Raw genomic sequence first — 11403 nt, 5'->3', positions numbered from 1 at the left:
GCTACTCAGTAACCTGAGGAGACAGGAATTCTTATATCATGCCCACTGTCACACAGATGCTATGAGAAAGATCTGGAATTCAAACCCAGGCAGCCCAATTGCCATTTGGCACCTTTAACCACCAGCCTCTTGCATCTTTTGTTTAAATGTTTATTTTGAGAGAGAGAGAGAGAGAGAGAGAGAGAGAGAGAGAGGACAAGGGGCTATGCTATTATAATTAATGAAAAATGTGCTAAGTATACTTTTGAGCTTTGAGCTTTGCTCAATCAATTTTGATAATATAATCCATTTAAGAAATATAAGAAATATAATATAATATGATAATATAATCCATTTAAGAAATAACATTTTATGAACGTATTTGCCTTTTAAATACACTTTTCTGAAATTTTTGCACTCATATGTTTTGTGGTTCTTATCTGCACACACATTTTTCCTATCATCTATCTTTTTGTTTTTAGTTTGCAATTATTCTTAATATCTATAATATATCTAAAGGAAAAAAGAGTAGTAGACAGGACCAAGTGTGAACAGCATGTTCACACAACATACAGATGCCAGCTCAATGATTATTTAAGCTTCACATTCCAAAATGATAATGTGTAGATTAATTTACTTCTAAGCAATTATATAAGATATCATATGTAAATGACCTATCAGAGTTGCTATCTAATAGTATTTATGTTATGCATGTTAGTTCTGTCCTTTTATTTCTGGGTAGAAATTATCTGAACATTTTGCAAAATGATTTAAGAGGCGTACTCTCCTCATTTATTGCTACCTATCCCATGGGTATACAAAAAAGAACAATAAATGGCCACAGCATTTGGGGATCTCTGTCTCAGAAAATCAGTGAAACAATATTATAAGCAGTGGGTTCACAATTAAACAGACAGTATACATACTTCCCATGGTAAAATTATTGTTTTAATTATCAAACCTCTTCATTTGACGGATCTGAATTATATTGTTTTGAGTTAAATTAAGCATACCCTTGGATTTATCTATACATCCCCGATGTCAACTCCAAAGTCAAGTAGATTACAGTTTCTTGTTCCTATTCATAAATTCATAGTTTTTTTTTCTTTTTCTTTTTTTGATTTAGGCATTCCAAGAAACAGTTAGTGTTTCACATATATGTCTTTAATATATCTGATGAACTCTAATACTGAAGTAAAAACTAAAATACATCAGAAAAACACTAAGTTTGAGGCTTGACAATGCATTTATTCTGACCATGTGTTAGTGTATGTAGATATGTGTGTTTTCTTTTTATATTTGAACGTTATCTTTGGTTTTCCCAAGTATACAAATGGTAATTTTGTGATCTTGTGCCCTTAATAAAAAGAAGTAAAGACAAATCTGCCACAATCATCATCCAATCCTACTGTGAGCAAATTAGTTTCTCATGATCACCCACGAGAGGCAAACATCTTCTTCCAGAACACTGGGGTTCCATTTCTGTTACTGCTTCTGGTACAGCAAATGACACTTTGGTGCCTGATAGAGTTTATTTGCCTCTTAGGTATACCACACTCACTGAAGCATTACACAATAATATTAACTTGGATTGTAAATTCAATGAACCAGTGCACATCATCCCCAGTTCTATGCTATGCATAGCACCTAATTCACTGTAGGAAACTGTTTTCAGTTTGAATATTAGCCAAGAAAAAAAAATTATAAGAACAAAGGTAGAAAATTACGAACAATAACATTAAAAATTAAGGTATATGTTAATTTTTCTTATCAATTGCATATCTGCTACTCCTAAATTTTCACTTCTCTAGAACCTAGTTCTATTCAACTAGTTTATTATTTTTCTCTAAGCATGTGTTGCCCTCTTCACCTTTTTAAACCTGGTAGTTGTTTTTATCTTCTATACTGATGATCTCACAGTCTCTATAGCTGATTTTCCTTGCAAGCTTCCTCTACTTTTCTTCTTAGTCACAAGACAGGAATGTAGCAAAAAGCCAAAATAAGAAAAAAAATTAATACCATAAAAAACTAGTTTTATCTCATAACCTTAACTTATATACCCCTTTTCTACTTCAACTAGAAAAGAAATTATAGTACTCGGATTTATTTATGCTCTCCAAACAAGACAATCTATTTCCAGAAAATTTATTTCACATTTTAACTCTTGTCCCTGTATCTGTATAAAATACGTTAAAATAAAAGAAGAAACACAAAAAAAGAGATAAAAGATCAAAACAGCAATAAGTTCAGAATGTTTCTTTTTTTTGAAAAACAATATACCTGTAAAATGGCTTCAGTAAAGCTAATACAATGTTTATAATAAAATTATGTGTGTATGTGTATGTGTTGAAGATAGTAGGTAAGATGATACAGTAGAGAACATCTAAAAAAAAATCATTACAGTTCACTCTGGAAGAAGAACAAGATGTTTACCAGCTTTTTACCTTCACCTACTCAGCTATCTTAGGACCAGCTTGAGGCTGAAGAAAAGGGAAGATCCCAGAGATCACGAGGGACCTCTCTGGTCTCTCAAAGACCATATGGGGTACCAGAAAAACTGGATACTGTGATTATTAGAGGATTTTGGAGCTGGGGGTACTTTTCCAGAGACCTATATTGCCCAGTATCCAGTAGATATGTGATGAAAGAAAAAAAAAATGTCAAATGCACAGGCCATTCAGGTAGATCCTGAAGGAAATTTAAATATAATGCAATTGCTCAGCCAGGACAGTCAAACGACAAGGTCATTTATGGCAAGTACAGTGACCTGGTTCCCAAGGAAGCCATGAATGCAGATGATCCAGACCTGCAAAGACCTGATGAAGAAGCCATTAAAGAGCTAACAGAAAAGACAAGGGTAGCCCTAGAAAAATCTGTATCATAGAAGGTTGCTGCAGCCATGCCAGTGTGAGCAGCTAATAAACTGGCTGCTGTTCAGTGTATTTGATACTCACCATCTCAACCAAGAATGGCTTTCAATTCTGGAGCTAAACAGAGTTATTTGGATGGCGAGAATGCTGAAAGATCCAGTGGAACCTCCAAGGTTCAAGATTAATAAGAAAGCTCCCCAAGGACCACCTTCTCCTCCTGCGCCTGTCATGCATTCTCCTAGCGAAAAGATGACCATGAAGGAGCCATAAGAATGGAAGTTTCCTCTTTATATTTCAAACTGGAAAAATGCAAAGGGTTGTACAATTCCATTAGACAAATGCTTGGCTGCGAGCAGAAGAGGGTTGCAGACATTTCGTCTCAATGAGAACATTGCCAAGCTGGCAGAAGCCCACTATATTGCTGGCCAGAATGTTCATGAAGCTGTAAAAATGCATTCTCAAGTAGAGAGAGAGATGGCTCAAAAAGAAAAGAAGAAACATGGAGAGAATTTTAGAGAAACAGCCCAGAAAGCCAGTGAGAGAAGAGCTGGGATCAAAACCCATGTGAAAAAAGAGGATTGGGAGGCCCATGGGAGGGATGAAATCTGGCATGACAGGTAAAAAGACAGACCACATGACTGGAATCTTTCCAGGGAAGCTCCTAATAAGAGGTCAAAACTACAGACAAATGAAAATCGAGGTATCAGTGACGTCATCGCTCTTCATGTGCCCAATCCTCAGATGTCCAATGACGTTCAGTATGACCAAGTGCCCTTCAAGCAATCCAAGGGTATGGACAGTATTTTTACAGGTGTAAAAAATGAAATTTACAACGTTTGTGATCAAGTCTGCAGAGGTGTCAAAGATAATGGTGCAGAATATTTACAGGCCCAGTAAAATTCTGGACAAGGCCAGGTATGGTGATGACCTAGAAGCCAGAATAAAGACCAACAGAGTTGTTCTCAATAAAGAGTTTTCTGGTTTGGACCACAGACAAAGAGGCCGAGAAGGACCAGTTCAGTTTGAGGAAGGTCCTTTTTATTTGGACAAGTTTTTGGAAGAAGCCAAATAGCCAAGTGGCTATAAAAGACTCAGAGAGCAACCACCCCAAAGAACATGAGCATGAAAACAAGTAGAGGAGGAAGGAGCAGTTATACCCTCTCCATAGTGAATGAAATTTTGGGGTACCTGGGTGGCTCCATTGGTTGAGTGTTCAACTTTTGATTTTGGCTCAGGTCATGATTGCAGGGTTGTAAGATATATCGAGCTCCACATCGAGCTCTGCCCTGAGCATGGAGCCTACTTACAATTCTCTCTCCTTCTCTGTCTCTGTCTCTCTCTCTCCCTCCCCCTCCACTTCTCTCCCTGACTCACATGCTCTCTCTTTCTAAAATTAAAAAAAAAAGTTGGGGCATCTGGGTGGCTCCATCGGCTGAGCATCTGACTTCAGCTCAGGTCATGATCTCACGGTTCATGAGTTCGAGCCTCGCATCGGGCTCTGTGCTGACAGCTCAGAGCCTGGAGCCTGCTTTGGATTCTGTGTCTCCCTTTCTCTCTGCTACTTCCTTGCTTGTGTGCTCTCTCTCTCTCTCTCAAAAATAAATAAACACTACATTTTTTTTAAAAGTTAATGAACTTTAATCCATAACCCTACTGATACAAGTCAGATGGGGAAACACTTTGTAAATGGCCAGAATAAAAACCAAATCTAGGTGTCAGACCCCAACACTACTTTTTATTACAGGAATAAGCAGAAATGGAAAATTATCTGAACTATTTAATTTTTGTGTTCATGCTTCTACATTTTAGCATTTGTAGAACATACTGCCCCATTCATGATATTAAGACCACTTCCTTTTGTGTGACATTAATACTTTGGGGTTGATACGTTGTGTAAGAATGACTGCTGATGAATTAAGTTGCCCCAACCACAGTGAGTAGAAGGATATCCATTCACATAGTGGACCAATCCTACCACACCACATTTGCCCCTATTGTGGTGTGTTTTAATTTGGAACGGGGAAAGTCAGCTCTTTCTTGGCACAATGATTTGTTTTAAGTAAAAACATTTAGACAAAAATAAAAACAAAATATAATCACTACAGACTTGCTTAAGCTACACTTGGGGAAGCTTACTGTTAGAGAATGTTATGTATCTTTTGGTCTAGCATAACTCACAATGCTACGATCTTTTTAATGCCCCTCAAAAATGATTGTGCAATATTGATAGCCCATTTCTTTATGAGATCATCCTGAATGTGGGTGAGTTAGACGGAACCATGCAGAGCTTAGCAAGACAATTAGGAAATGAACCTGAAAGTAATAAGCAGAAATATAAAAATCATTTCTTAGAAGTTGAATGGAAGGGGATAAAAGGAGATTAAATATTAGTACAGAAATGCAAAAGAAGAAACAAGAATGGGTATTTAGACACAATGGGAAGAGAAGAAGGAAAAGAACAGAGGAAAAGAGAAGGTAAAGGCAAGGATTTAGTCTCCAGCTATCACTAATTCCCTTTGAAGGGCAATTCTCACATCTTTACACAGTTGGCTTCCGCATTTTAATCAATAATAGCTCATCCTGTGTTAGAAGGTCTTCCTTACATTTATTGAAATGTGCAAACTCTTCTCCTGGAGGCTTGTTTTCCTATAACACCTTGCTACCTCATGTGGAGTCTTTAGACCATCAATGGCAGCATCACCTGGGAGCTTGTTGGAAATACAGGCACGCAAACCCTACCTGGGCTTATTGAATCACAATCTGCAATGTGACAAGACCCAAAGTAATTTGTAAGACACATAAATACTTAAGAAACACCACATTTTATATAGTTTTACATGTTAAAAATAAGACCGCATTAAAATCTATGAAATTTCAAACCAGAATGATGAAGCATGGAAGCGATCTTTCAGTGTTTGGATGACTTTTATACTGGGAATTTAGGATTATAGCAGGACAGCAGAGAGGCTGGAGGACGAAGTGAGCACAGGGAATATAGGACAGACTTTTGGAGGCTGACTGAAATTTTTTGGCAAAGTCAGGAATAACAGTATAACACATGGTTCCATCTGAAAAGCTTTGAAAAAAAACTTAACATTTTACTGGAGATGTAGAGAGTCACTCATTGCCCTGAATCTCTTGTGTGTCATGTAGGGGTATTTGGGCCATAGAAATATTTCGGATTATACTAAGGTGTCTTTACTGAGCCCTAGTTGGAGTTTTACTGTAATAAATGGACCAATTAATCCCTTAGGCATTAGTTTGCAAAACTTGATATCTATGTCTTGTTTGTGGATTATGTGGGGTTTTGTAGGGTAATAGGGGAAGGAAGCAAACAACGAGGCATGGTGCTTTCTGAAGCCTTGCTACCATCAAGGTGCTTTCAGAGCTTGCAAAGACTGAATAGCTGAGGTGATTTTTCTTTTCTTTTCTTTTCTTTTCTTTTCTTTTCTTTTCTTTTCTTTTCTTTTCTCTTTTTTCTTTTTCCACTTTTCTCTTCTCTCCTCTCCTCTCCTCTCTTTTCCTCTTTTCCTTTTTTTCTTCACAAAACCATTGTGAAATTCAGCACCATAGAATACTGGTTCTCAAAAATGTCACCAAAACAGCCTATCAGTAACAGGAGGCTAATTTTAATGCTTATATGATAAGGAGTAAATATATATTTATATTTTATTTTATTCTGACAGCATATACAAGGTTTTGGATCAAAGGCAAAACTGATTATTTATTTATAGAATATCTTAGTACTGTTTGTCCATGCTCCATTTTCCTCCAGGAGGCAACATGGTGAGAGTCAAACAGACCTGCATGTAGAGGGGAGTAGAGAGGACCTATACTATAGGAGAAGAATCAAAATTTTGAAATTAGAGGCTTAATATATAGGTGTTGGCATAGTAACCCCACTCCTCACTCCAGTCTGTGTAGAGATAGATGGGTCTGTTTTTAGTTTGGAATGTAAACAAATCCTTTCTTAGGGAGAGAAGGGGAAAATCACCTAGGTTTTCACATTTTAGAATGTAAACATTGGCTCTGGGTTTTATTACCATTTGAAATATAAACACATGGCTCCAAATCTATCACCTTAGAATATAAGAAGTAAATGATTTTAGGAAAAAAAAGATAGCTTCTTTATCATTATAGAGTGCTCTTTATCTCTGTCAGAAAGTCCTGTTTGTGCAGAAAAAGAAAAATATTCACATTCTAACATGAGAACACCACTTTGACAGTGTCATAGCAACATCTCTGAGAGATAATGACAAAGTTGGGATATTTGTTAAGATTTTGATGTCTTGTTTATAGAGGATACTTCAGAGGAGGGGCTCAATTAGGATAAGAATCGTGATGGAATAATTTAGAATTGGTAAGAACAGCCAGGCAAAGATTTGTAGTAAGGAATTAAAAGAGTTGTAAGGTGTAAACTATTATTTGATGCTTCCCATTGAAGAGTTGTTGTATCTTTCAAAAAGTTCCTGGAATGAAACTTTTTGGAATTTTACATTGCTGAACAAGAGTGTTTTAGCACAGTAAACTCGTATTAATGAAGATAATGGGATAGAAAATTTAAGTTAATGTACATTCATTTTGATTTTCCGTCCATTTCATGTATCTCTGGTGTCGGTTAACCAATTCTCTCTCAGGATCCACACCCCCTTCATACCACAGCTTGATCCATCTGTTGATGATGTCCCTTAATTGGATCTCTGCCTCTGGTAGAGCAGCAAATCCATGCGATGAGCAATACATCTAGAAAAGAGATTGGAACATAAAAAAATAAGAACCTGAGTATTTGTGAGACATAAACTTCTTGGGAAGTTTAAAATATTTATGACCCTAAATATCGTGGCATGAGGAGCATCAGGGGAGATGCCAAAGTCCTTCCTACATAAGGCAGCAGAAACTAAGACTCATTGTCATTTGAGCATCTATGCAAAATGAGTTTATGTTTACCTCTAGGTCTGTAAATCCTGGCAAGCTTGGGTTTTATCACTCAGCTTCTGAAGAGGCAATGAATTTAGACCATTCTTCCTTCTTAAGGAAGGCCTGTCTTGCTGTATACTTCCCTCTTATGTCTGCCTTTGCTGCATCCCACAGGTTTGGGGCTGTCATGTTATCATGACATTTATCATTTATTTATTTTTGACAGACAGAGAGAGGCAGAGCATGAGTGGGGGAGAGGCAGAGAGAGAGGGAGACACATAATCCAAAGCAGGCTCCAGGCTCTGAACTGTAAACACAGAGACCGACAAGGGGCTCGAACCCACAAACCATGAGATCATGACCTGAGCCGAAGTTGGATGCTTAACCCACTGAGCCACCCAGGTGCCCCAAGATTATTTTTCTCTTATCTCATTGTTTCACAAAATATTGGTTAATAAAAATACATCAACAAACAATATGCTATGAAATTATGCAAAGAAAACCATAGGAAAATGTGTGCATGGGAAAGCTATAGAAGAGAACAAAGAAAAAGTATATTCATTTGTAAAGCATTTTTAAGTATAAACAAAGAATCATGTGTATGTACATTATCACTTTAAAATCTAAAGCTCTATTAATTTGTTTTTTATAAAACCTACTTGCATTTGTAAATAAATTAGAATCATCAAGTTGTGAATCAGATTAGGAAACTGAAAACAAATCAGTTAAACGGATGTCTCAGTAAAATTGTAAGCTTTTAAGAAAGTAGCAAAGATTATTTGAAGATAGCTCAACTTCTGCATTAGTACAAGATAGTGAGTTTTGCAAATTGCTAATCCTGTAACATGCTCCATGAAAACGGAGTATGGGAAAAAGAAACTTTAGGAGGGCATTAACTATGAAAAATCTTGCAATAAAGAAAACTCTAACCTTGTTTAACTCACTGTCTGCCGAACTTAATTAGCCATTACATCTTTTACTTCGTACATCTTTTTAATACAGAATAGCTAACACAAATGTTTTACACTCTGTCATGGATTTGAATAGCAGCAGTAGCTTGCTGTGCAAAATGTGCACCAGCAGCATTGGAACCAGCTAGGACATTGTGAGAAATACAAAGTTTATCACCTTGAAAAACTGAATAAGAATTTGAATTTTATAAGTTCCCTAAGTGGTTCATAAGCATATTAAAGTGACAGAAGCAATAGTATAGAGCATTGCTTTCCAGCCATGACTGAACATGAGAATAATGTGGAAATCTTCTGATACCAGTGTCCTGGGGCCACACTAAAAAACTTCTGCTGTAGGGGTTTGGGAGACATTCAAGAGTATTGTAAGAAGCTCACTAGCTGATTCTAATTTTCAGGCAGATTTAAGAACTGTGGGGAAAGAATAACACCATTTAAGGAACATCATTAAGGAGTCTTTCTGCCTCAATTAATAGCAAAATCATAATATCACTTCTCGGCCATTTGGCTAAGATCAAGTATAGTATCTGTTCTTATCAGTTTAATAGCAAAGTCATATTTATAATACTTTAGGCCAAAACCTTGGAGGTTTTCTTGACTTTTCACATGCTACCTTTAGTCTGTCAAAAATCTGTAGGCAGGGGCTTCCATTTTCCGCCAAGGTGGATTATCAGGAATCAGTACATAAGGTTTACCCTCATGCACATGACTTATAAAAACTAAACAACTACACACACACACACACACACACACACACACACAACACAAAACCCTGCATATGCACTTGTCTTTTTTCTTTGAAGAAAATTGCATTTCGTTTTATTTTTTTTAATATGAAATTTATTGTCAAATTGGTTTCCATACAACGCCCAGACAGTTTTCAAGACACTAGACATCAAGAAAGTAAGGACAGTAATCTCTGAGAAATGGAAGACAAATGAGGGGAAATCTATAATTGTTTTGACTTAACTTGTGGGAGTTTCGAGGCCCAAGCTCATGGAATCAAACCTTCTTTTTTAAAGTTATTGAGTTAAAATTGACATATATTAATTTCACGTGTATAACAAATAATTTCGTATGTACAGGTATTGCCAGATAAGTCTAGTTAATATCCATCATCGCACCTAATGGCAATTTTTTTCTTGTGACGAGAGAACTTCTAAATTCTACTGTCTTAGCAAATATGCAATACAGTAATATTAACTATAGTCCTCATGCTCTATGTACATCCCATGACTTATTTGTTTCGTAACTAGAAGCCAGTAACTCTTGACTACTTTTACCTCTTTCACCCACTCCTACTCCCTGGCTCTGGCAACCATCAACCTGTTTTCTTTATCTATGAGTTTGGTTTTGTTTGTTTTTGGATTCCACATATAAGTGAGATCATACAGAACTTTCCTTTCTCTGGCTCATTCGAAATCTGGTACTGAGTTTTCTAAAATTCAGTCTCTATCTTCCCAATTCCCTTTTACTCATCAACCTTTTGCAAAGCAGATTCTGGTTCTATTATTTCAATAAGTCACAACTCACTTTGATGTGACTAAATCCATTGGGACTTTTTCCTTCTTGTACTTGACTCTGGAAACTTTGCACACTTTTGAATGTATCTCTTTCTCTTTCTCTAAACTGTCTTCCTTTGGCTTTATTCACATCAAACACTTCTACTTTGTCTTTATCCTTATGAATTCCTCTCTTTGAAAGCTTGTTTTCTTCTTTAGTGTAGTTAAAATCTGTATTCTGCCATCATTCAAATTAATTAGTGGTCCTAGCTTTTATCAGTTACTTCAGTTCTACCCATACAGAGATGAATGTCTGATACATGTCTCCAGCCTCGTACTCTTTTTTTCTTATTCTCTATTTCCTTTTGATATTTTAAACTTAACCAAAAAATGCTTATAATTGATAATAAGACTATCATTTACAAACTGGTTTTATAACATTTCCGTACTTGTCATGAATGTGAACCAATATGCATCCACTTAAGAAAAAAATAACAAAGAAATTATGCTTGGTGCCTCCTTCTTCTTCATACACTAAATCAAATACGCGTTGATTTTACCTCCTAATTTCACAAATTGAACTCAATTTCCATGACGAGCAGCACCTTACTTTCAGCCATTAACGTGTTTTCTTTTGAACACAGTAGTAGACTTTCAGCTGGCCTCCACTTGCTCAAATCCATATTCTATATGGATTTATTTTTCCTCTAAACAATAATAATCTGATTATGCCACTCCCTGATTAAAATTTCACAGTCACTCTCATTGCTTGCTCTAAGGCTATAAACAAAAGTTTTGTTGTAATTAAGAAAGCTCCCCACCCCCATTCTTGCTTCTACCAATCCCTCCAAAGTTATTTTCATTAAATGCCTACTCACTACCTTCTAAGTTCTAAGCCTACAATGCTGGTCCCTCTATACTTTGCCCAGGAAACTCATACATATCCTCTTTATTTGATCCAACTATCTCTTACTCCATGAAACTGTCTTTCATCTCTCTTCCCAGGTGGCAGCTGCCCATTAGGTGTCCCAGAGTTCAGTATACCTCTTTCTCGTGGTATTTCACATGTATATTTTACATTTGCTTGCATACTATTTCAGCTTCTATATATCTTTTAAATTTGATGTTTGTTTCTTCCCCTCGACTTTAGGTTCTGTGAGGGTGAGG

At 36.4% G+C, this 11403-nt stretch overlaps 2 pseudogenes; both read left to right on the top strand.

The window, feature by feature from the left end:
- The first annotated feature begins 2404 nt into the window (after positions 1-2404).
- On the top strand, positions 2405-4058 carry LOC112858822 (SNW domain-containing protein 1 pseudogene; annotated as a pseudogene).
- A 5164-nt stretch (positions 4059-9222) lies between these two features.
- On the top strand, positions 9223-9352 carry LOC112859210 (U2 spliceosomal RNA; annotated as a pseudogene).
- The last annotated feature ends 2051 nt before the right edge of the window (positions 9353-11403 follow it).

The sequence above is a fragment of the Puma concolor genome, chromosome B1 (genome assembly GCF_028749965.1).
Source record: "Puma concolor isolate L17-30 chromosome B1, mPumCon1.1.hap2, whole genome shotgun sequence".
In the NCBI taxonomy this organism is placed as follows: Eukaryota; Metazoa; Chordata; class Mammalia; order Carnivora; family Felidae; genus Puma; species Puma concolor.
The sequence above is the reverse complement of the archived record's forward strand: the minus strand, read 5'-3'. Positions and strand labels throughout refer to the sequence as shown.